A 6000-nucleotide genomic window follows, 5' to 3' on the forward strand; every position below is an offset into this window, starting at 1 on the left:
AGGCGGAGCCCAAATTCGTGAAGATTGGAGATTACTTGGATGATATGACTATGGATAAGGTTGCTGAATTGCTTCGCGAATACCAAGATTTATTCCCTACCAATTTTACAGAGCTAAAATGGATAATAGGAGACCTCAGTGTTATGAAGATCACATTAAAACCCGACGCGAAGCTAGTTAAGAAAAGACCTTATCGCCTCAATGTGAAGTAAAAGGAGAAGGTTTGCTTAGAGCTAGACAAGATGCTTGTGGCAGGCATCATTGATCCCATAGAAGAATCTGATTGGGTAAGCCCCATGGTGGTACAAGAAAAGAAGCAAAAGGATGAAATAAGGATATGTGTAGATCTCAAGAGGTTGAATGACGCTTGTGTACATGATCCTCTCTCGACTTCATTAATTGATGAGGTATTGGATAATGTAGGTGGCCATGAAACATACTCCTTCACTGATGTGTTCTCTGGGTACCATCAGATCAAAATCGTGTTGGAGGATAGGAGAAAGACGACCTTCACGATTGAGTGGGTATGTTTTCAGTACACTATAATGCCCTTCAGATTGAAGAATGTGCCTATGATTTTTTCGTGCGTAGTCATTGCTGCGTTCAAGGAATTTATTCATAAGTTTCTAGTAGTGTACTTTGATGACTAGACTGTGTTTGGGTTGGTCAAACTCCATGTCGCAAGTTTGCGTCTGATGCTAGATACTTGTCGAAGGTACCAAATTCTGCTCAACCTGAAGAAGTGCATGTTTTGTGTTCTTTTTGTGACTATGTTGGGCCATGTGGTTTGTATACAGGGACTAATGGTAGATCCCGTGAAGATCACGGTGATAATTAACTTGGAAGCGCTGAGGAGTGTGAAACAGTTGCGCGCAACCTTAGGAAATACTGGGTATTACAGGAAGTTTATCAAGGGCTATGCCCAAATCACCACGCCTATGGAGAAGTTGTTGAAAAAGGATGTCACATTTTGTTGGAATGAGGACTGTAAGAAAATCTTGGATGTATTGAAAGAAAAGATGGTCACCACATGGATTTTAGTCTTCCTAGATTGAAAGAAGGAGTTTCATGTACATGTCGACATGTCATGTATAGTGCTGGGGGCAATACTGACACAGGCTGACGGAGGAGAATTTGACCATCCTATAGCCTTCACGAGCAGAAGGTTATCCAAGGCTAAGAAGAACTATGCAACCATCGAGCGCGAGGGGTTACCCATGGTATACGTGCTCCAGAAGTTTAGACACTATTTGCTGGGTGGACATTTTAAGATGTACATAGATCATTCTGCGCTGAAATACCAGGTCAATAAGCCAATGTTGGGGGGGAGAATCTGTAGGTGGTTGTTATTGTTCCAAGAGTATGATTTTGAAGTCATTGTGAAGCTTAGACGACTGAACGTGGGACCAGACCATTTGTCACGCATTGAAACAGGGGAAGAGCCCAAAAAATTTTGAGGGATTGCTTAATGTGCAGCTATTCACTATGCGCGTTGTGGATGGTCATTTTGAAGATATAATACACTTTCTAATGACAGGAACTACCCCATAATGTTACACCATCCAGCAGAAGAAGGAGTTAGTGGTGCACGCGGCATACTTTTCTGTCATTGTCAGGCATCTGTACAAAATGGGGTCTAATGAAATATTGCATCGATATGTACTGAATTTTGAAAGGAGCAATATCCTCGCGAACACTCATGGGGGCGCTAGGGGAGGTCATTATGCAGGAAGAGCGACTACGCAAAAGATTCTACGTGTAGGGTCGTGGTGGCCAACCCTCCTTCAAGACTCAAAAGCTTACTGCAAGGTGTGCGATGTGTGTCAAAGGATTGGTAGGCCATCGCGAAGGGCTGAGCTGCCTTTGAATCCACAGATGACGTTACAACCTTTTAAGAAATGGGTGATAGATTTTGTGGGACCCTTTCAGCCCCAAGGAAAGAAGACGGGAGCATGGTACATTATCACTCCAACTGAGTATTTGACTCAATGGGCAGAGGCACAACCTATGAAGGATTGCACAGGTGTGACTGCTACGAAGTTCCTCTTTTGAGTATGTACTGATGCAATTTGGGTGTCTAAAATATTTTGATGAATGATCGCTGTATGCACTTTTTGAATGAAATGATCAGCGCGCTGAGGGAGGAATTTCAGGTATATTACTAGAAGAGCACACCTTATCACCAACAGGCTAATGGGACGATGGAAGCATTCAATAAGGTGTCGGAAAATGCGCTAACCAAGGTTTGCAATGCTCAATGAAGTGATTGGGACCTGTGCATACCCATAGTACTATGGGCCTATTGGATGACATGCAAGAAGTTGACTGGACAGACACCCTTTAGACTTGTATATGGAATTGAAGAAATGATGCCCATGGAATACATTGTGCCTAATTTGTGCATAGCGGCACTCACGGGTATGATAGATCACGAAGTACTGGAAGAGAGGCTCGCACAACTGGATGAGCTTGAGGAAGAGAGATTTCTAGATGGATTTCACCAACAGGTCCAAAAGCAGTGCAAAAAAGCATGGCATGATCAACACATTAAGTTGTGCACCTTTAAGGTAAATGACCTGGTTTTGTTATATGATGGCAAGTTTGATCAATTTCTATGGAAATTCAAAATGCACTGGTTAGGGCCCTATGTCATTAAGGAGATTTCTGACAGTGGAGCAGTTCAGTTGGTTAAATTGAATGGAGATCCCTTCCCAGGAAAGGTAAATGGCAACCGATTGAAGCCATACACTAGTGGTCAATCCATGTGACTCTATGAGGGTAGCATAGTCTTAGCGCTCTAGGCAGCTGAAAGGAGGCGCGGGGCTATAAAAAACACTGCTCGGGTTGGGGAGCTGCGCGATTGGAGGATTGTGCGAAGGAAGTGTCACAGGGTTTGCAACAACACGAAGGGAACTGTGCTACCTAGGGAGAAATCATCTAGGTCAGCCAGAAAGTGACCATTAAAGTCACTGTTCATGATTTGACGGTAGAAATGCGGCCAAATGGAGTGGGCGAACGACATTTAAGACGAAATTTATGGGTTAGCTTCTTGAAAATCTGCCACCAATCCAGCATTAATGAACTGAATGTGGGGGGAATGGTTGGATTTGAATTCAAAATTCCCTATAAATTACAAGTGGCTGCCCAATGCAAAACACTTGGCATTTTGAGAATTGAGTTGTTGAGCTCTCGGGTGCACATGAACCGAGAATTCTTTGAAGCTCTGATAGTAAGTTCGGCATTTGAGCAATTACCTGAGGCAACATGAGAACTCTTGAATACCATCATGTCGACACCTGCTGAAGTTATGGATGCCGAGGAGGCTGTGACAGAATTTGTTATGGAGGTAGAGGTTCTCGAAGTATTAGCGGAAGTTCCCAAATCGCCACGGACGCTGAGACCAAAACCAACCCCAACCAAGCAGAGCATGAAGAATAATAAAGGAAAGTAGCCTACAATACAAGTGCGACCTTTCTAAGAAGAAACCCACCAAAGGACAAGCCCACCACACAGGAAAAGGGAAAAACCATCAATCTGGAGCTATAGGAGGAAGAAATTGAAGACATCTTGATGGATGATGAGGACGTGGGGATAGACGTGGAGGAAGTTGAATTCTAGGGTGCTAACCCTGTCACTCGGTTTCCTGAGTATGTCCCTCCCTGCAAGGGCAAGCCCATGGTGCCAAAAGATATCGATGAGAGAAAGGTCCCCTTACAAACCCCTTTGCTGCAGGATGAGATTGTTTTTTAAGGACCGCACTTGGGGCGGGTTCCTCTGTTAAAGTAGGAATATTGGGACTTAGCCGACCATGAGAAGTTCCCACACTTAGTGACCGAGAAGCTAATGCGCCGCATTATTGACACAACCATCGTGATGATGCATTGGAACCGCGGAAGTAGCTCAGGGGAGTAGACAAGGTAGATTTGCTCAACCTGCTTTGGGTTCCGCACTACAACCGCACCCTGATTACAGTATTGGTCATCAAGCAGCTGCTATGCTTGGTGCATGATGGGTGTCTATGGCTAGAGGAGCCAATACCCATCACTGATAGATTGATCCACAGGATCACACAGCTACCCTACACAGCAGAGAATCCGGCCATGATGTTTGGCATAAAAGGTGGCGAGCAGGCCCTCGCGGAGGCCATGAAGGAGAAATTTAAGCTTCTGAAGAAGCCGCGCGGATATGCCATATCAAGTATCAGTGACCCTATAGTAAAGGTAGCCACACAGATTTTCGCTAGGAAGGTGATGAGGAAGTGTCGCACTGATGAGGTGCCCGCACCTTTCGTTGCGTGAGCAGCCTAGTGCGCTAAAGGAGTCCAGTTCAATTAGATACACTATCTCTATGGTGAGTTCCTTACGAACTACCACGAGGCACAGGAGCTCAACAAGACTTTCCACTACATGTGGCTCTTTTTGTTGATTATGCTGGTAGCATGGGAGCTACGAGAGGACAATCGATTCCCTTCGGTCGCGCTGGACCTACTAGAAGCAGTAAAGTATGCTTCATTGTGGGCGACCAATATGCACATCGCATCAAGGATAGCAAGATCTTCTGGATATTGATGGAGATGAACATCTGCGTGGCTATCAATCGCAAACCACGGTTATCGCCCACTGTGTTTTCCAACCTACAAGGCTACGCGGAGTTTCAGGCAGATTTTCACCATGTGTCCATCAGGGCGGGGAAGGACCCTGCGCAGACATGGTATGACTTGCCTTACTTGGCAATGGATGATGCCATTGATGTGGTACATGATTGTTGGCCGGCAGAACAGAACATTACATCATGCTTGGTGGTGGGGGTGAGCAAGTTTGCCGCGCAGTGCAAGAAGGAGGAGGCCAAACTCAGGATGGCACAACTGGCCGAGAAGAGGAAGAAGGAGGCCGCTAACAAGGCCCAGGAGGAGTGCGATGTTGTTCAGTAGATGGAGAAGCAAACAAGTGGAACAAAGAGGGGCTTTGACAAAGGCGCGAGGTCACGTTCACCTGAGACAGAGGAAGAGCCGGGCGAGCAAACAGAGCAGCACGACGTGGACTCGCAAGCGATGTCTGCCCATATCAAGCATCCAAGGGAACAAGAGAAAGGAGGGTCAGGAAAGAAGTCCAAGGCCACTAAGATGTCGCTGGACCCAATCACCCTCATAGAGGGCGACTTGCACGACATTGGAGACACGGTGTAGGATGTCACCGTGGAGGCCCTACAACAGCTTGAGCAGCAACAACAAGTAATATTGGGGGCCATCCAGACAGGTCGGCAGGAGCTGAAGACCCACACATCATAGGTTGGCACTGTGTCCACTAGCCTTACTATTGACACTTCAAAAGTTGCTGAGATGCTGTGCACCAAGGTCTCCAATGCGATAGTGCTACCCGATGGAGCACTGACCATGGAGAATGAAGTTGACACATCCACTGTCAGCACCCTCAAGGGAGTGGGGTTGAATTTGGTAGTGCTCCATGGCGAGGCACTCCACGTATTGTAGGATGGAGTGATCACGGAGCTGAGGGCCCACAAGCACCGCGCCCTACAAGTGATCAATAAGTAGATGATTAATAACGAACAAATGGCCCTACAGAGAGACTCTGCCATCGCTACCGTGAGCGAGGTGACTGACTAGAACAAGCATATAATTCAAGTAGTGGAGGAGGTATGCCGAATGGTCCCAGAGTTGGCCATTCCAGAGGAAGAAATGGTCTAGGTGTGCATCCACAAGCTGGCTACAGGGGTGCGACACTCGCATAGAGATGGCTAGGGTTTAGCTGGAGTTGAACCTATAAATCACTGAATTATAGTTGAAGGCCTAGCCTTCAACTCCGCCAGAAGTAAAGGAGCAACGTGCAACTGCTGTCACAGAGGCAATAGCGGCGGTTGACAATGCAGTAGCAGACTGCACACAACTTTTTGAATAGTCATTTGAGGTCCTGACGAGCTTGCAGGAGGACCCTAATGTACAACGGTTGGAGACAGAAGCGCGAGAACTGTAGCAACGCTATG

The sequence above is a fragment of the Pinus tabuliformis genome, chromosome J (assembly GCF_031772625.1).
Source record: "Pinus tabuliformis cultivar Carrire ecotype Pingquan chromosome J, CPIR1, whole genome shotgun sequence".
NCBI classification, from domain to species: Eukaryota; Viridiplantae; Streptophyta; class Pinopsida; order Pinales; family Pinaceae; genus Pinus; species Pinus tabuliformis.